This window comes from Ruditapes philippinarum, unplaced genomic scaffold, assembly GCF_026571515.1.
Source record: "Ruditapes philippinarum isolate M1 unplaced genomic scaffold, ASM2657151v2 ctg483_1_1_1_1, whole genome shotgun sequence".
NCBI classification, from domain to species: domain Eukaryota; kingdom Metazoa; phylum Mollusca; class Bivalvia; order Venerida; family Veneridae; genus Ruditapes; species Ruditapes philippinarum.
The window spans coordinates 76,006-97,521 of NW_026855476.1; the positions used below are offsets into that span (position 1 = coordinate 76,006).

At 30.7% G+C, this 21,516-nt stretch overlaps 2 long non-coding RNA genes across 2 annotated transcripts; both read right to left on the reverse strand.

Annotated features, from left to right (window-relative positions):
* Positions 1-394: 394 nt before the first annotated feature.
* Positions 395-5,119, reverse strand: LOC132743473 (uncharacterized). The gene is made up of 4 exons (XR_009627578.1): positions 4,970-5,119; positions 4,495-4,573; positions 1,486-3,807; positions 395-766 (listed from the first exon to the last, which is right to left on the reverse strand). It is a non-coding gene; the product is annotated as an uncharacterized LOC132743473 (long non-coding RNA).
* A 1,193-nt stretch (positions 5,120-6,312) lies between these two features.
* On the reverse strand, positions 6,313-8,385 carry LOC132743474 (uncharacterized). Its single transcript, XR_009627579.1, has 3 exons — positions 8,125-8,385; positions 7,641-7,696; positions 6,313-7,235 (listed from the first exon to the last, which is right to left on the reverse strand). It is a non-coding gene; the product is annotated as an uncharacterized LOC132743474 (long non-coding RNA).
* Positions 8,386-21,516: the final 13,131 nt, after the last annotated feature.

Here is a 21,516-nt window from a genome sequence, read left to right on the forward strand (position 1 = left end):
CTTGAGATCAGATTACTAAAAGGATATATTTGTATCACATAATTTTCATACGGTACTTCCATAGCTCACCGGCTCAACGGGGGCATTTGAATATTTGGTGAATACGAATTTGCACATAAATGTCAAATTTGTTTGAGGGATATCTTTGGTGTACACTTTACTATTCATTAAAACTGAGCGAAAGAAATTGATGTCATTTTTCTGTTCTACTTCCCGCATATTTTATTCATAAGAAAATCTCCTGTTTATCCATTACCAAACCAAAGAAACTATTATCTATATTTTTCATAGCACATACCATAACATATTTGAGGATTCTCACCCTGCACAGTAATCTAATGCACTAAGGCCTTAACATGTGATAGCATATGAACAGTAGAAAATAAAGAAAAGATTGTTTTCAAACTTGATTTTTATTAAAATTCTAAAATATCACAACATTTATTGAATTCTTAAAATCCATATTTTAATTTTTTCTGTTGGTTAACTCTAACACTTAGTTCTTACTGAGTTTGCAATAATGAATTTTATTTGAATATTTTAACGATGTTGAGAACAGTAAATTGTTTATTTTCTCTTCCTGGTCGCATCATGGACCTCTGTCTTTCACATCCTGGACAGTTCTTACTGAACCTTACTGAGCTTCCAAATCCAGATTTTCCTACGAAACATGATGACGAATGCGTGCCTTTAGAACGATTTGAGTTGAGACCTCCACTTCCCCAGGGCATGGTGATAAGTATGTGTCAGCTGTTTTTGTTTTAAACTATAAAATAATATAAACCTATTATAAAGTTGAATATTTTCTAATTAGAAATGGAAAAACATACGAAATTGTTCAATTTTTGAGTCAATATATATTTATTTAGAACATTATAAAGTTTGCGTTCATCGCAAGTTTTTAATATTGATTTAAAAACAAGTGTTGACTGTTCTTTTTTTCTGCTTATTATATAAGAAGATTACTAAATTCTAAATATAATCATATTGACAAAGTTTAAGCAAGTATAGTCTGATATCAAACAAATTCGTGTTGAAATTTTCCTCTACTCCCATGTAAGCTGCATTTATTATTTGATGCACTTCAACACTTAATAACACTTTATAACTAAATATGTACGAGATTTTTTATTCTATTTAATTTGACGGATATTTGTTTGACTGGTTTTACAAACCGCGCATGCATTTTATAAATGGACGTGAACTACATATTCGTAAAACAAAAATATATATAGCAATTCACGTGTCAATATATTTTATTTAGTAATGCATAAAATATTAAACTCACGATTTTTAAGTTCCTTAATTTTGTCTGAGCATTCCAAAACAAATTGTGATTATGGAAGAAAACTTTAACAGATTATTGAACGGACTACTTAAACATAAACAACTTGAATTAACGTGATATTGTCAAAACGTATTTATTTCATCATAAACATAAACTATTCAGGCAGTAACTTTTAGTAATTTAAAAATATACTTAACATTAAACAATTAACTTGTATCAGTTTTCGACATATTTGAAAACGACACCTGCTTTATGATTATAACTTGATTATAATTAATCGTTATCTACGATCATATTCCATTGCGGCATTGATTATGATGGGAAATATTGTTACACCTGAATGGCATTTGTCCTTTTATCAGTGCATGGTGAACATGCGATAGGAACTGTCTGAACTTGAACTTTATGGCGTATTTGCATGTATTTGTAGACAAAATAAATTCGAAAAATTCGTGTTATAAGCTCAGATTTTAACAGTGCAAAATCCAATATGTTATGTTCTGCAAGTGCTATATGGTCCGCCATATGAGATACATTCTACTATAAAATAAATCAATGAGCAAACCAAGCATTACAGCGAAACGTCACACACATTGTCTAAATAGTCGTTTTTTAGTCTGAATGGCTGACCTTAATTTCTATATAAAGAAACCAGCTCATTTTGTACCAATATACAAAGATAGAATTTTGTTTTCGTGGAAAAATCATGATATGAGTTCTATTTTTATCTCTGAAAGAGTCATTCTTTGGTCTGGAAAAGTAACATACCTTCGTAATAAAGTTCATTATTATTATGCTACAATCTATTTTCAAAGGTAACAGCTCATTTTGCACCAGTATATAAAGATAGAATTTCGTTTTCGTAGAAATTCATGATATGAGGTCTATTTTTATCTGTAAAAGAATTGGCATTAGACCAACTTTAAACATTTATACCATTAAACTTGAAAATGTAAGCGTGGCTGTTAGTAATCATTAGACCTGTTACATTTGAATACTAACCTGATAATAGTTCGTGTTCTTGTAATTATTGAACTGTTTGGACATGGGAACATTTTAACTGGTTCTTTAAACACAAAGCAATTTACGTCTTATTTCATAACTAAGCAGCAAATAAGAGTATCTTAAAGTGACATTATGATCATATTTTCATAGTCAAGTTGAGCTGAATTGACTTAATATTTCAAAAGATTGACTGTCAGAATGGTGTTTGACCAACAGTTGATATTGTAAAATCTTTAGAATAAAATCATAAATCTGCCTAAAATTTAAAAAGACTGCCCCACTCTTTTTTATAATCTAAGCGTTATATGTAAATTCTAATGGATATTTACAGAAATTTTGATTGGATCTGTGCCTTATTGATTGTTTATGCGAACTTAATTATTAAATTTAAAGGTATAATGTCAAAACGAAAACTTATTTTGATCTTCGCCCGTTCACTCACTTTGTACAATTGGATGGACATAATGTCACTTTAAATAATTAAAAGAACATTATCCGTGCCATTAGCTTTAAATTGATCTTTAATCCCATAGTCTGAATGTATATGATCAAAATAAAAATCAGATTCGATATTTCCGCCGAACGCAGTAGTCATTTGATCAATTTGTATTCTACATGTCCGACTTCTCTTTTGTTTTCCATTGCTCTCAAAGTTAATTATATTTAATATTCCATGAATTTTTTGGTATTAAGTTATGCTAAAATGTAAGATATATCAAAAGAAAATCTTCAGATGCTTCAATTTTATTTATATAGATAATCAAAGTTGAATTGTCAAAAATAAATCAAAGTGCTAAAAAAAAGAAACATCGCATACAACTTTTAAAAGGAAATGAGAGAATCATCTATTGCCTTATTATTTATAATTGTTTTAATTTGCCGTCCATTATTTTTCTTTGCTTTTTATTTACGTTCAAGTCGTATTCCATTAAAGCGTAAATTTGATTAATAGAACGAATGAAAATGGCATTCATAGTAAATACTTTGTTAAAGAATTTGTATCTAATTTTATTAATTATGTAACAATACAATAGAAAAAAGAAAACACGCTTTAACTAATCAATAATAAAACGATACAAACAATATCCGAGAACATTTATGTGTATAAGATTGTCAGACACAGTTGATACAATTAAAAGTTTTCATACAGTACAAAACAAGCAATAAAGTTGGATATTTTTTTTAATTAAAGTCAACGGTCATGCGAATCAACGAGTAATTCAATCTAATCCCAAAGACTTTTGCTGGCTAACTTGGTCGGCCTTGTCGATGAGAAGAAAGATTGTGCGGGCTTCCCGGATGGTGATTTTTCAGGTTTAACAAATAGAGATCCAATGGTGACAACCTCGGATGTGTTCGAACTTGTACTGTCTTGTCGTCTCATTGACCTGTCGTATCTGCACCCTGGACAGTTGTCGTCATAGTTTTTCTCAAACACGCCGGTGTGACCAAAACCAGTATTGCAGGCGACACATGTGTTTAGATGTTGTCCTTGAGGATCTTCGTTACTGTGACTGCAATGAATCATTCTATTTTAACAGTTTGTACATAAACGTTAGTCCTGAATTTTTGTAGTGTATTCTATAAGTGAAAAAACATTTTCTAATTTAAAATGATATGCAATTAACACATTAACAACTCTACTTTACTTTAAACCAAGAAAAGTATTTATTTTGAATCGTTGCATATAATTCTGTTTTACCATATTTCATTTAAAATGCTATTTTAATTAATGCATTTTAATAAATCAAAATATTTAGATCTGTTTTGTTATAATTGACAAAGAACCACAAAAGACTCCAGTAAACAAAGAATAAATATTAGTAAAAAATAAATTATTCATTTTTAACAAATTTATTTCAAACATTTAATTTTAAAGCATATTTGTTGATAGCGATTAAAGATTGAAGCTTATTTAAACAATTTCGAATCCGATTCCTGGAACAGACATGACTGTTCTGCTGCCAAATGATTGAAACATGTGCGTGACCACCCCAGACTGGTTGTAACCCATGATTTTTAGGACGAAAGGCAGTCACCTGAACGACTAGGTCGGTGCTGCCATTGAGATATTCAATATTTTACTTGTAAGTGTTAAAGATATTGTTTGCAGATAGAATCACTAAATTAATATGTTAGCTATACAAGGAATAGGAGATAAAAACAAAATAATGTTATGTCATTAAATAATCTGTAAATACCTTCTCTTCCACCCTCCGTTCCCAAATCGTCCTCCTCGGAAGCTGTCATCACCCCAGCCCATGTTTCTGATAATGTTTGCTGTAATAATTAATATTTCAGATGATTCAATAACACATTTTCAACCATTTTATTTCTTTTTTAGCTTATTAAAATAATAACTTTTACAGAGTATTGTCATAAGAATATATTTTTTCTCTTTATTTTATTAGTAGTTATTTACTTCTAATTTTCGGCTATTGTATTTCAATCATTATCATTATCGTTTTATCGTGTAAGATAGACCATAAAAGTACCTTACCAGTTGAAATATATGATGTCAATTAATATAACAGATTAACTATCACTTTAATATCACATTGTTTTTTTTTTATTATGAATATTGGACACAATTATTTTTATGAATTGCAAAATATCAGACATGCATTTCCTTTGATAAAATATATCTTTAACAGAACTTTAATGCAACTTATTTACCTCTTTACATGCCAGTTAATTTCACTCATTTAATATATTAGCCAAATGCACATTCCTTTTATTTCTTCAATTAAATGATCTAATACCTAAAATAGCAAGTATGTAATACAATGAAAATAAATGTAACTAAAGGCCCAATAATACTATTACAGTCATTGTTTTAACTTTCAGAGTATGACGATATATCAGTAATTCAATATCGAACAACAAAAACTTTTCTTTAGTATAATGGAAAACTACTTTCTTTTCTATTTTCAATGGATACTATTACAAAGAAGTTAGATAAAATATGTTTCAAAAGCATTCAAAACCCGTGAAGAATTGGTCAAAAGTAACACAAAGGAGGTTTGTTTTATGTTAATAATTTCACATTTCTTATTCACCTGCGCAAAATCGAACTGAAAAGTCGAAATGTCTGTACCGTGGTCCCGTGTTTGAATGTATTCAAGGTTCTCTGGGTTTCTTTTTTGTAAATTCTTAAAGTTGCAATACTAATTACTGGTGTCCTTATCATAATTCGAACATGATATATCTATATTACGTAATGATATACCTATATAACGAGATGTACAAATAATAATGACGGTATAAGTAACACCATGACGAATATATAATTTGTAAATAGGTAGAATTACGTCGTGTCATCTCTTTTAGAAGGCAATAAAAGCGTATGATATAGTCAAATACTGTAGCTCTGTAAAGTGAAAACGATAAATTGAATCTTTATTTATTCAGACACAAGAAGGCTTTGTTACTCTGCATACTGCTGTCAACGGATACAGTGTGGGGCTTTATTCGTCAATATCTTCATCATCATCATCATCAGGACATTGTGATTAGCACTACATCATTAGCAACATCGTAATCATCATTGTCCTCATTATCATCATCAGAACATCATTATTAATGTAATGATCATATCAACACCATAAGCATTACCATAAGTACAATCATTATCATCAACAAGGGATCCGGATACAACGCTGTTTCAATATGACAAAAATATTGAAAAGCATTCCTTCCTGTTTCTTTCCGCTACATGGACTGGAAGTTTCAAAAGTTCTATTACGGGATGCAACAACGCTTTCCTCAATTCAATATTTTAATTACTAGGAAACAATTTTAGAACTTCAAATAATAATGTTAGGCAATAACAAATAAGCGAGTTCGACTTAAATTGATAAAAAGATTTGCAACATGGGAAATTAAAACAAAACAAAGACAATGAATATACCAATGGAAGAAAAAAACACTTCATTTTTTTTATTTTTGTAAGGGCTGGAAACAACGGATACAACACTGTTTCATTTTGATAAAAAAACATTACAAATATAAAAAGTAACTTTTTATAGTTTGAGGGTTTATTTTTTTGTAAAATCAAAACAATAACGGCAACAAAAGCCCAACAACACTTGAATCAAACATTTAATAACATGATATGTTTACAAAGAAGTTTGTAATCATACAATAAACAAATCAGTCACATGTATAGCATGAAATAAAAAGGTGAGTTTTGTATCAGCATGAAAATCAGAATCGATTTTTGATATAATAAATTTGTATCTCATTCGTATCTTTTTAGTTCCGTTTGAAATGTAAAGGTTATTAAATGGTATTGCTGAAAACGTTCCAAACTACAAAAAAGAAGACACGACACATTTTATAATAGTTTCTTACGTTCTACAAACGGGGCATACATACAGTGAATAAAAGAATTTGTTCTGTAAAATATGAATGAATACTAGTTTAGTTCTTCATTTATAAATAATGTCTAGGTGAGACATATTTTCATTATACATGTCATACATGTATATTATATTTTGCAATATCAAATCGTTTCATTTACACATACAGACAAGATTATAAGATTGTAGAATTCCGAAGTACGGAGTTGTTACGGCAACGACAAATCAATGATAGAAGTAAATCTGTCAAATGTTATGAACAGTACGTGAATGAATAAGGTTCGTTCTCAAGTTTTGTATAAAGCTTAATAAAACTCTTCTCTAAATGACCTTATTCACGTTTTCAGTCCCACAAGCTTTTCCTGGCTAATTTTCCACCGTAAAACAGCGACAAGAGACCAAGAGCTGCACTTCCTTTATGGCTACTGTTCCATGAATGAAGCGATCTATCTCTACGACATCCAGGGCAATGTTCTTCATAATGAGTCCCGAACACTCCATGTCCCCCGAAAACCACGTGATGGGCGCTACAATGATGTACGTGTTGACCATTTGGGTGCCTATGGCTGTGACTGTTATGGCTGTAAAACAACAAGTCAAATATTATATTTGCATAAACATATACATGCCGATCGGCGGCTATAACATATTAACAATTCATAAAAAACTTTATTTTAACTTAATTTATTCGCTATGAGTCAAATTAGTTTCTCTCCGTTTCGCAAATTGCCAAATAGACTAGTGGTATTTCACCACAAACCAAATAGACTTGTTCTCTTCTTTTCACTTACAAACAGAAAACAAGAAAAACCATGCACCATAGAAAAAGCCACCCTTGAAAGCGTTAAACTAGAAGTTTTTTAGTACTATTTGCTATATGTTTTAGATGTTGATTGACATGGCAGACTAAATTGTTGTAAAGGAAGCTAAACAACATAATATTGTAAACGAAAGAACACGCGTCAGAGCATAAGAAAACAACTTACCTTCCACCCGTGTTACCAAATCCACCATTACCCCAGGTTCCTCCCCACACCATTGTCTGATGATAGAAAATTTACATTCATATATGTATAATTATTTTAAAATCAACAGGAATGCTTTGGATAATTTAAATAAGATTTGGTCAAATTAATACTTCCGAACAAAAACAATTCACATTATATGTTAAGGAAATAAATACAATTCATATTTCAGTCCATAAATAATGACCGAAATAAAAATGTACAATAGAAATTGCATGTTTTATATATCTGTAAATTCGATTTAACATAGAATGATTCAAACTTATAATATGTTTTACATGTTATTATGTTGATATAATTTGACATGTACATGATTATGATCCGCTGACTTGAGAATTTAAGATTGATGTATAAACGTTATATTATCCAGTATAAAACTTTTATACATGTACTATGATGCGGACACTGAAGAGACTGAAATAGCAGTAAATGAAGTCATACGTACCAAATATTTTTAACATAAATCGTACACTCTTTTGATTTACAAGTCTCAAGCAGCCAAATTATACCAAGTGTTTTTGAAAAAAATATGTGTTGGTTGAAGCCAATGTAAAATATTAACACTGTCAACTAAATATATATCATAACCAACTGTCATAAATTGTAAAACGATACTTTTGTTTATTATAAAAGTTTCATAAAAACAATCTTAATATATTCCAGTTTCTAAATATACACATAACAGCTCATGTCAAACATTCCAAAATGTTTCAATAATTGTTGACTAGCAGAAAATCATATTGGAATACTTATAAATCAAGAGACAAAAAAGGGGGAAACATTTGTTTTGATTTAGAAATTTGAGCTCGGCATACATAACCTGTTCAGTCGGTTTGAAAAGTTTTACTATAACTTGCCGCTTCACCTTTGACGTTTTAATTACAGTTACCGGGACTCGATCCAACTACGTAATAGGCGCACGCTTGATCCAATAGATCCTTATTATGTAAATATCTTTTTTTACCTTTACAAACAAAACATATATCGCTTACTTTTAGTAAATAATGTAATCTGACAACAACACAAAAAAAGAAAGAATAGGCGATTGAATTTTTAACAGTATATTGGGTATTTCTTTTTCGTTTTGAGTAAAAATTTCAAACGTTTAATTTTCAAAAAAGTATGTTTAAAAGGTTTTCCTATTGGATCAGATCTCAATATTTCGTGTATACTATCAATATTATTAATATGGTAATGAGACAGAAAAGTAGAAGAATAGACTGACGTTTATTTGAAGATGATCAAGAAGAATATTGTAGTGCTACTACAACTACTACTACTACTACTACTACTACTACTGAAGCTAAACGGCGACAAAACAGAGTTGATCATCTACTCATCTGAACATAACGCACAACCTGTTTCAGATGTTACAGTAACAGTCGACGGTTCGAAAATTAGCCAATCATCTAGTGTGCGCAATCTTGGTGCATTTCTTGACTCGAACATGAGGATGGAACAACATGTAAATAATGTCTGTAGGAACTGTTATGCACAATTAAGACAAATCGGTCACATCAGACCCTATCTTACTGTTAAAGCAACCAAATCTCTAGTAAATTCACTTGTTACTGCTAGGTTAGACTACTGTAATGCACTGTTATATGGAGTCTCTAAGCAGTCAATGACCAAGTTACAACATGTTCAAAATACAGCAGCTAGAATTGTGACCAAAACACTCAAATATGACCGCATAACACCTATCTTACGTGAACTTCACTGGCTTCCGGTAGAGTATCGGGTCGAATATAAAATTTTGACTTATATATATAAATCCCTCATCGATCAATCACCAGCCTATATAAAAGACATGATAGACGTGTACATCCCAGTCAGAAATCTGAGGTCCCAGAATAACTCAATGACATTAGTTGTGCCTAAATCTCGGACAGTACGATATGGTGACAGGTGCTTCCAGACAGCCGCAGCGAAATTATGGAACGCGTTACCACCTGACATTAGAGACTGTAATACCTTGCCATGTTTTAAGAGAGCTCTCAAAACACATTATTTCATAAAGTTCTATGGACGTTAGTTCATAAATCATCATACATGTACTACTTTTGCTATATTATCAGTGTTAATTTTAATTGAGCCTTGATTTTAAACTAAATGTGTCTGTATTTCTTACCATCCTTTATTGGTTTTAGATTATCATAATTGTTGTTTACTAATTAATGTTGTACATTATGTCTTATATATATATATGATTATGTTTTATCGGATTTATGTAAAGCACTCTTGAACATTTATTATTTATGAAAAGAGTGCTATAGAAATGTGGTTACTACTACTACTACTACTACTACTACTAACTACTACTACTAACTACTACTACTACTACTACTACTACTACTACTACTACTACTACTACTACTACTACTACTACTACTACTACTACTACTACTACTACTACTACTACTACTACTACTACTACTACTACTACTACTACTACTACTACTACTACTACTACTACTACTACTACTACTACTACTACCTACTACCTACTACTACCTACTACTACTAAATTACAAAATTAAGGCTTTTTTACTACTACTACTACTACTACTACTACTACTACTACTACTACTACTACTACTACTACTACTACTACTACTACTACTACTACTACCTACTACTACTACCTACTACTACTACCTACTACTACTACTACTACCTACTACTACTACCTACTACTACTACTACTACTACTACTACTACTACTACTACTACCTACTACCTACTACTACCTACTACTACTAAATTACAAAATTAAGGCTTTTTTACTACTACTACTACTACTACTACTACTACTACTACTACTAACTACTACTACTACTACTACTACTACTACTACTACTACTACCTACTACTACTACCTACTACTACTACCTACTACTACTACTACTACCTACTACTACTACCTACTACTACTACTACTACCTACTACTACTACCTACTACTACTACTACTACCTACTACTACTACCTACTACTACTACTACTACCTACTACTACTACTACTACTACTACCTACTACTACTACCTACTACTACTACTACTACCTACTACTACTACCTACTACTACTACTACTACCTACTACTACTACTACTACTACTACTACTACTACTACTACTACTACTACTACTACTACTACTACTACTACTACTACTACCTACTACCTACTACTACCTACTACTACTAAATTACAAAATTAAGGCTTTTTTATGAAAGCTAGATGTTTTAGACAAATATGGAAATCGCTTTTCTTGTTTCAAGTCATACTTTCCATTATAAATTTTAGCAAAACTCAATGTCGTAATATCTTCATGATAAACAGCTAAGTTTGCGGGAATAAAGTGTATAAAACAACAAAAGTGATGGCATGGCAAAGTGGTTCACGCGTCGGACTAGTAATCTGACTAGAATTTGACTTGACTTGACTTATAGCTTCCAGCACATTCGATTTAAAATTTAATTCGAAATATACCCCCTCAAAAAAAAATAAATTATTTTTTTTTATTTTTGTATTTTTTTGGGTTTCCCAACGGCTGAAAAAGCCTTTTGTTTTGGAAAAGGTTTTCCGGTTAGGGGGTTTTCCTTTTACTTTTGTTAGTGAAATAAAGGGAAGGGGAAAACCAATCAAATGTTTCCGCTGCAATGTGTCAATCGTAATTTTTGGGCCCTTTTCCCCTTTACTCTTGGGATTAATGATAGTAACCAAGTTCCGATTGAAACCCTGAAAATTTGGGGGGGGCGTTTCCCGGGCATATTTCCCGGAAATCAGCCCAAAGTAATTTAGGGAAAAACCCTGCAAATTTTTTTTATTTCCCGGTAACCCCTTTTGTGAAAATAGGATTTCTTTTTTTTATTAAATTTATCGTTTTAAAGGAAAGTAAAAAGGAAGAAAAAAATTTTAAAAAAAGAAATTTTTCCCCGGTTTCAATTTTTTCAAGACGCAAGTTAGTTTCTTTTATAATTGGTTTTTGTCTTTATTAGTTATATACAATAGAGAATGGTTACTGTAGTAGTATTCCGTCTCCAAAGGGCGGTCCTGCTTACCAAAAGATCGTGACCGAATCACAAAGAATATTAGTGCATGATCGAGTTATTAACCAGGTTTTCAACGAAAACCGGGTCATTGTAATTTCCGCTCAATAACTTGAGTTTGCTTTGGCCTATTGACACCAAACTTGGTGTGTAGGTAGCTTATATCAAGAGGCAGCTTGGGATTGCTACCCAGGTGTCTTGTGATCAAGGTCAAGGTCACTGTTACTAAAAATAGAAATTCAATTTCCAGTTTGCTTTGGCCTATTGACACCAAACTTGGTGTATGGATAGCTTATATCAAGAGGCAGCTTGGGATCGCTACCCAGGTGTCTGTGATCAAGGTCAAGGTCACTGTAACTAAAAATAGAAATTCAGTTTCTGCTCAATAACTTGAGTTTGCTTTGGCCTATTGACACCAAACTTGGTGTATGGATAGCTCATATTAAGAGGCAGCTTGAGATCGCTACCCAGGTGTCTGTGATCAAGGTCAATGTCACTGTTACTAAAAATAGAAATTCAGTTTCTGCTCAATAACTTGAGTTTGCTTTGGCCTTTTGAAACCAAACTTGCTGAGTGGCAGCTTTGGATTGCCACTTAGATATCTGGGAGCAAGGTCAAGGTCATCTGCTTACAATAGAATTTTAAGCTTCTACTCAATAACTTCAGTGCACTTTGACCTATTTTGATTGCTGTCACATCAAAACTTGGTCGTTGAAAACCTGGGTTTCGTCGCATTGCGGCGCTTCTTGTATTTAGATCTACTGACGCTATTCAACGTCTTGGTGAGGTAATCTAAAAATAGCCCATGTATATCATTAACCTTACCACGTGCAGATCTACAGATAGCACATCCTGTGTTGTCGGTATATCTGTGATCATAGATATTTTAGGTGTAACATAGTTGATACATGCTTATTAATTGGCACCACGTAACGAAGTCTTTTAGTGCATTTACTTGTCTATAAAGCTGCTATATAAATGAAATTAGCAACTGCCAAAACGAATGACTCTCTCTGCGAAAAAAGTGGAAATGAAATGTGCACACTTGCTTCCCTTCAGTATGATAGATAGAGAGCCAATGTTGGTATTTTTACGATTGATTATTTTCTTTATTAGTTTTATACAATAGAGAATAGATTTCAAATCGTTTTTGACAAAAAATATTCGTTTTTACAAAAAAACTAAATAAACCCTTTATGATATACAAATACCTTAATTCAAAAAAAAATGTGATAATAAATTGAAACAAAAATTTTTTTTAAAGGGTTGGGATGATGGCACAACTGAGCAAGCCTTTCCTTTTAAAAGGAAACTTTATTTTACATTTATACTAATATGTGTTATCACAATGATATATTTCACTGTATTCCTATCCGTATGATTTAATTTATTATGTATTAATTCATGTATGAAGTCGCATTCATATATATACGTGCCTCTATTGTTGCGGTCATATTTTTATCGCTGTTGATTATTAATTCACTCATTTTGAAAGATAAAAGTGAATCATTCTTATATATTTCACACGTTTGTGGCAGTTCAGATACTGAAAACATTCAGATACAGATGGAATGCAGAAAGAAAGTAAGGGAATTAAGGGTCAGTTGATGTATGTAGATTGTATGACTCTGGTTTGAAATAGTTACAAAATAGAATATAGTTACATAATAAATTGAGGAAAAAGACATCTTTTTGTATTTTAGCTCTGACAGTCAAATATTTCAAGTTAATGTTAAGAGAATGTTGATTGTTTTTGGTATTTTTGGAGTTGCAACTTTTGTTCTGACTTTAATGCATATATAATTGTTTAAACTAGAAGTGATTTAATATATTACGTTCTGAGATAATAACGTTAGGTTTGTCATGTGTATCACTTGTCGCAATTGTTTAACTTTTCGTTCAACTAGTCGTTTCGTTTAATTTGATCAGTTGGCATAATTAAAAAGGAAAGTAAACATGGCGCTTTCTGTTAGTAGTATTTATTTCCGGAAACTTTTAATTGTTATTATTTGGTGAGAACATTTAAATCTTTATTATATGTTGTTAGAAGGCAAGATGATAATAAATGAGAATGAAAACATGTTACAATAGATTATAAAATCATCATATTTTGTTTAATTCAATGCAGATCACTTATATCAAGTCATAGTAGAGTCATGATAAGTTTTTAGCAAAACTTTGTTTCGTAATATCTTCCTAATTTGACATGTTGTCAAGCTAATTTTGCGGGAATGAAGCGTAAAATACAACAAAAGTTGCGTCGTTGCCAAGTGGTTTATGCGTCGAACTAATAATCTGCCTTGAATTTATCTGACTTGACTGAGATAATTGTATATTATTTATTTTAGTCATCTTTTATTTCACATTCATGTCACTAGAATGATATCTTTCGCTGCATTCCTATTCGTATGATTTAATTTGTTATGTATTGATAATGTATTCATGTATGTATACAATCAATCTAAACCATTCCAGTCCTTTTAACATGCTTGAATATTTCGACTGGCTTATTTCACAGTTGTTTACATTTTTAATTCCGTTTTTTAAAATTTGGTTTTTAAGTAAACTTTTTGGACTGGATTAACTTTTTTGGGTGGAAGCATTAGCAAATAAAACAAGGAGGTATCCTGTTTCCTTTTACTTTCGATTGTATCTGAAGACGTTCTATCAATAATGGTCATTCAGTTTCAAATTGTATATTTCCATTTAATATGCAACCGCATTTAAATAGTTTTAAATTGTAAAATACAAATAAAATAATTTATCTCAGTCAGGGAAATTTGTTTAGCAATCGAATAATATACTTGTTGTTAAATTGCAATTTGATGAGAATATAAGTTATAGAATAATAATTTAGTCTACATTTTACAAACGTTTACGTGCTAGCATATTAAAAAATTTACTAAAAAATGTTTTTTAAAAGTTAGAAAAAAATTTAAAAACTTTGAAATTTTTTAAGCTCATATTTTTGGGAAGGGAGTTTTCTGTTAATTAATAAATGAAAAGGGAAAAATCTTTTAATTTGTAAATTTTCAACAACTGTGAATTTTCAAATTTTTTTTTTATATGGGTTAATATTTAATTTAAACCTACAGTGGGAAAAAAGTTCCATAAAAGAATATCCAAAACCTTGAAAGTAAAATTTAAAAAAAGTAAATCAAATTAGAACTTAGCACAGTTGGCTGAAAGTTGGGTTATTTTTAAAATTTGTGAGTCATTCTTTCCCTTTACTCGTTAACAAATTCTTGTCGTTTCAAAATTTTGGCAACAACCAAAAAATTTTATCGATACCAAAAGGAAAAGGAAAATTTACAATCAAACCCGTTTAAAAAATAAAAAAAAAACCCGTGGGATTTTTAAAATTTCCCAATTTCTTCGGCATTAGAGGGCAAAATTTAAAATTTTGATTTTTAAAAAAGAAAACAGAAACAGAGGGAAACAAAAATTGTTCCCAATTTCCTCCCGAAAATTCAAAAATTTAAACCTAAAAAAAAATTATTTGAAACTTTTATGGCCGGCAGAAATTTTTACGCCTTCTAGTTTCGGCATATTTTTTAAACGGCCCTGATTATTATTTTTACTCATTGTGAAATATAAAAGAAAACCTTTTTTAATTTTACACAACCTTTTTTTTTTTTTTTGGGAGTTTTAGAAAAAGAAAAAATTCAGTACAGATGGAAAAGCAAGAAAATATAAAAAGGGGGAAAAAGGTCCAAATTAACTGGAAAATTTGCTATAATGATGACAGAAGGCCCGCTAATTAGAAAAGACGGACTCGAGGATGTTTGACTAGATTCACCAGTTTGAGTTCAAGAAAAAAGACATGGGGGAAAGATAATAGTAATAATCTAAATAATTATTTGCTATACTCTAGTCGTATGTGATATGTTATATAGCGTTTGTAATAATTACTCTACTCCATTAATATGATACACTAAAATAAACGCAAAATGTTTTTAATTCAAGTATGATTCTTTGTGTGAAACATCTTTGGTATAATTTTACTTTTTATATGGTCGTGTAAATAATTTTTAAACACATTAATCATTATTTCAGGAACATCATTTTTTCCGTTTTATGTTTGTATATAATATTGTGAAAGTGTATTTGTTTGATGTAAAATAAATATTTTCATAAGAAACTTCCAAACGTCCGTGAGGTTATTATATTTTAATTGTCTCTGGTTAAAATGTTTATGTATTAACAAAACTTTAATATGATAATTTTCTTTCAATTATGTGATGTTGCATGTTATATTATAAAACATTTTTTTGTTATTTATAATAATGATGAGTTATTTTTTATGGCGGTTGTTTGAATATTAAATATTCATAAATAAAATCAATACTTAAAGTTCAAAAATTTATTGTAGTTAGTCCGCAGAAGTCTTACAAGCCATTTCTTTTATAAAATGGTAGATAAATTTTTATTTTATGCTTTTCAGTGGATTACTGATTTATCCGTGAAAATTATATTTGATAATTTCACAGTGAAAATTATCAAAATATAATTTCATTTTTTTCAATGACGAAACTACTTTTTTAAGATTTTCCCCATGTGGTACCTCAATTTTATTTTTACTGACAATTCTGACAATATCAGGCTGTTAAAAAAATAGCAAAGCTGGATTAGATAAATAACTTAAATGTCAAAAGTAATAAAGAGAGAAAACTTACTTCTATTCCTTCAAATTCCAATCACAAAATTTCGTCTCTAAATTTTTTTGTTTCTTTTTTTTTTACAGTCTGAAAAATACATTCCTTCCCCATGCAAAACTGCTCTGATGACATTTGGGGCATATTAAAGTATCCTACGAGCAATAACTGCCGTATGCTTTATTGAAAAATTGAAAAGCATTGACAGCTATCACTCGTAAATAAGTAAATTAACCCAGCGTTCCTTACAAATTATGCCTTAGGCTTAGCAAGCTTCCAAGTTTTTCCATTTTCCTAGCTCCTTTTCTGAATGTTTTCACTTCTGTCAACACTTCTTTTTTGTCTGTTACAATCCTCAATAAGTTTTCTTTCTTTTAAAAAGGTGTATGACTAACAAATCCAAATTATATCCTTCTGTATCTTACACAATTATTTTCCTCCATGAAATACACGACTTTAAAAATGGCTGCCGTTTACATTTTACAAAGCCAGGTCTAATATAAATTCGCAGTAAGTAACAGAAATATGGATGGATGGTTGGACTTTTTCTCCTACAAGAATTGTTTGTTTTATTTATTAAAAAAAGCGATCATTCATATTTTTTTTACTAAAATGAATAAATATCACATTCATTTAACCTTCATTGGCGGACTTATTTTTCAGCTCAAGACTTCTTGTTTTTAATGAGAAATTCCCTCTAAATGGTGCTCTCAATGGGGGGAAACAGATTTTAATATTCACGTTAAAATTATGGAAATTTCGTTTTAACTTGTTTTAAAGCATAAAATAAAAAGAAAATTTGTCTGTTTGTTGTGTAAGATGTAATTTTATTTCATCTCGTGAACTTTAAAAACAGTATTCTCACTCGTGGCTACGCCACTCGTGAGAATACTGTTTTTAAAACCCACTCGATGAAATAAAATTTCATCTTACACACAAACAAACAAATATCCTCTATATAATCTGAATATCCCAAGTCAGACGACACCTAAAGTAAAATAGGATTGAGTTAATTTGCTGATCATTTAAAACATGCAGAACTAGAGTCGGAAATGAATTAAAATTCAGAGTTCAGATGTATGAATAAGCAATGGATGCATGAAAGTAAATTGCCATACACGAACAACTAGTTTAATAAGAATAATCTTCCTCAAAGGTGAACATTGTCTTCTTTATAGGAAAATTTTTATTCAACGTAATGATTAAACAATCATGCTGGTATTATGTCAATTATAAGGTAGGTAGGTAGGTAGGTAGGTAGTAGGTAGGTAGGTGGGTGGGTGGGTGGGTAGGTAGGTAGGTAGGTTATGAAGAGCAGAGGAAATTCGCCGAGCGCACTAAAACTTAAAACAATACAATGTAGTTGAAACACTTTAACTCAGTCTAATTGAGCCAGTTCTTGAAAGAAGATGGAAAAAGCATGATCTTTCATGCCTTTAACTACTGGTTGTAACAGTTCTTAAAGTACTTTGCATAAATTATTTCGTAGGGCAAGAAAATGTAATAACTGATAATTGATACTTGTCTCTATCACTATGATAAGTATAATAGCTTTCCTGAGTTACGATACGAAACAAATGTATGCAGCATTTAAAGTCTGATGTATTTCTTGCATTCTGTACATGTACTAAAATAATATACAGCAAAATGCCTCCTCGTTATCTCGTTTTATCTATGAGGGAATGCGATAATGTCTACTTTAAACTAATATTTCATTTTCTTTAATCAGTTTAAGAATATCAAAATTATCTTAATGTGTTTACTTATATTCTATTTATATCAAATTTTAGTTAAGTGGGCTGTCGTGTAATATGCAACCACTGTGGTACATTTTTCATATAGACACAAAAATACTGTCAATCAATATTTTATATTTTCTTGTTCGAGTAAGGGCAAGGGGAAATTACTGATGTTGCTTCCTTTTGTCATTTACAAATGATTTGTTGTTCTTAGCCCCTACTTCGCTCGCTTGACAAAAATTGATATCAATTGAACAGAAAAGTAACAGATTAATAGGCCACCTGTGTTATAATTCAGTGAATCTGGTGTTGCTGTTTAACGTACAGAGAACATTGTGATACCACGACTAATAAGAAATATCAGACCAAGGCAGCCTAGACTGACCATAAATAATTACTTAGCTTCTCAGTCTGTTACATATCTCTGCATGTGCCCCGACATTTTTTTATAAAACAAAACATAAAAATCAGATCAACAGTCAATTTCATGAATTTCTTTAGTGGGGATTTCAATGCAAAATACGAAAAGACAACGTGAAAAAGCATTTCAAAGGTTGAATGCGCAGGCAAATAAGTAAACAAGCAAAAATATTACCAGTTATTTTAGATTTCACCTTCCACATCATACCTTAAATTTAGATAGATATGATTGTGTATATGCAATTCTCTTGTAATGTGATCTGTTTTTAATTTTTTTTTAGATAATTGTAATGCGACGAAACACTCCGAGAAAGTATCAATATCTGTTTTTGTTAGTTCTGGTGTGGTTTTACGGTGCACCAACACAATTTAGGTTATATGGCGCCGAAAAAAGCAAGGTGAGTTTGGTTAACCTAGAGTGGTAAAACATCAAGGGAAGAGTCAAAACCACACCACCTGCTGGAGCTAAGAAATGAATAGATTCCAGCTATTTGCCTCTTCCGATCACGCAGGTATAAACGATGGCTGCAATTCTGATGTCTCAACCCCTAAAGGCACCCATCAGTCACAAGGGGCATCAATATCTGTAACACGGCAGATAATAAAAATATTAAACAATTTTAGAAAATGCTTTCTCAGATGTTGCAAAAATAACCGGCCTTATTATTAGCACAGTTAGGAAGTATGTTTGAGTTAAGCCTTTCAGTAACCAACCGGCTTGACATCATAATTAAATGATTAAATCATAATTTAATGATTAAAACAGGTAAGAGTATGTTATTGAATTCGAATTTTGGAAAAGTGTTTCATCAGTATAAAAGAAGAAATGATGTCATGGACAATGCTCACAACATGTCAAAGAAAACTGAAAATAAAGATGGCGCCATCAAAGAGACAGCTAAATATAGTGCTAATACAAGACAAAGAACAAATGAAACTAATGTTTTTGATTCTGATTTTACTGATACAGATTCATGTGAATAATGTTTTTTGTTCCTTATGTGTAACTATGAATGTATAGTCCTGAATGGGAAAGAGGTCAAGGCTTAACACAACGTATAAGATTTCAATAAAGATCATAATTGATACAAAATGTTTTGGTCAATTCTTGAAAAATGAAATGTTTGGTGTGAAAGAAAGTAACTAAGAAACAAGGTATATCTTCATTGAAAACATAATAAGAGCAATGCTCTTGTTCAACGAGACAATCACGTAATGCAAGGTTGTGTTTTAAATTAGTAAGGAAACGGTATCCTTATCCACTAGAAGTGCATCCCTACACTTGACACTGTTACTGACCTAAGACAATTCAATCGAAAAATTAACAAACTTATAATAGTGAGAAATACAAATCAATTAAGAGTTTAGTAATTTCTATTCATTTTCATCGTAAAATGTACAGGATTTATGCACTTTTTATTAATACATACTACAATTTATTACATGCAAATTGGATTATTATGACAAAACTTAGACAAAGTATTATATCAAGTAAGTAATACATTGATGTACTTATTGCATATGCATGTGTTCACATGTGATCACATTGATATATTTACAAACAATGTAGTCACATGGTTATTTACATGATAATAAACTCCTCCACTTATTTCAAATTTGAATTTCTGTTATTAATTGTTTTCAAATAAGAACCTTTTTTATATATTTTGAAATTTCTTTTCTAATCTTTTGGCTTCATTTAGGATTTTTTCATTGATAAAAAGCTCATTTTAAATCAAACATTTAAAAAATAATCTCTACCAGAGCTGATACAGTTTAAAAGTTCAAGGGAAAACACCACCCATTACTCCTTTTAATACCTAGGTTGGGTCTTTACCAATATATCTTTATCTTAAATGTATAAGTAGTTATTTATGATTAATTTTCGGCTATCATCACTGTATTTTAATCATTATCAATAACATTTTTATTGTATTAGATAGACCATAAATAAGTCCTTTTAAAACATGAAAAACAGACATACATCCTGAATCTCGAGTACAATATCAAGTCCTGAATCTTGTGTACAATATCAAGTCTTGATTTTTTTGTACAATATCAAGTCCTGAATCGTGTGTACAATATCAAGTCTTGAATCTCGTGTACAATATCAAGTCTTGATTTTTGTGTACAATATCAAGTCCTGAATCGTGTGTACAATATCAAGTCTTGAATCTCGTGTACAATATCAAGTCTTGATTTATGTGTACAATATCAAGTCTTGAATCTTGTGTACAATATCAAGTCTTGAATCTCTTGTGTACAGTTTTAAGTCTTAAATCTGTTGCATAATTTTAGTCCAAAACTTTAACAAAAAAATACGCGTGCATTTTTGGCTTTGATCACTTAATATCTAAAGACAAAGAAGCAGTTTAATACTAGTTTCCATAATGTAAAGGATAATTACAACATGGCAATAGTCTTGGTATATACAGAATTTATTTGAGTCCGATGTTGTAGAAAACTATAAGCTTATAGACACACTTTCGCAATATGTAAATATACTTATTATGTTATCTGATATTTATGTGTATTCCTGCAATCTCCGTAAATTGTAGTATTTACAACAGCAATTGTGTGTCATATATCACATAATGTTAAGTTTCCATCTACAATCAGAAACAGTCAACCCAGAAACAGCCAAACGTGTACAGACGAATAAAGGCAATTGGACAGGAAAATGAAGCATTTGAACTTACTTTCTTAGAACTAGAAGGATGCATGTATAAATAAAAAACACAACGTATTGGTATGGAACTAAACTCATTATTCAAAAAATTTTGTCAGTTAGGATTCTTAAAACAAGATGTAAAGATGCAAACAAAAAGCGAGAGGGAAATAATGTTTGCCTTTAAAAGTGATTTTGGACCAACAATTGCATGTGGCTATGATAATGCTGAGGAACTTGAGGAAAGAAAAGTGCAATAAAGGGTTAGGGGCTTTACATGTCACTTTAAGAAAGGTTACAAAGAG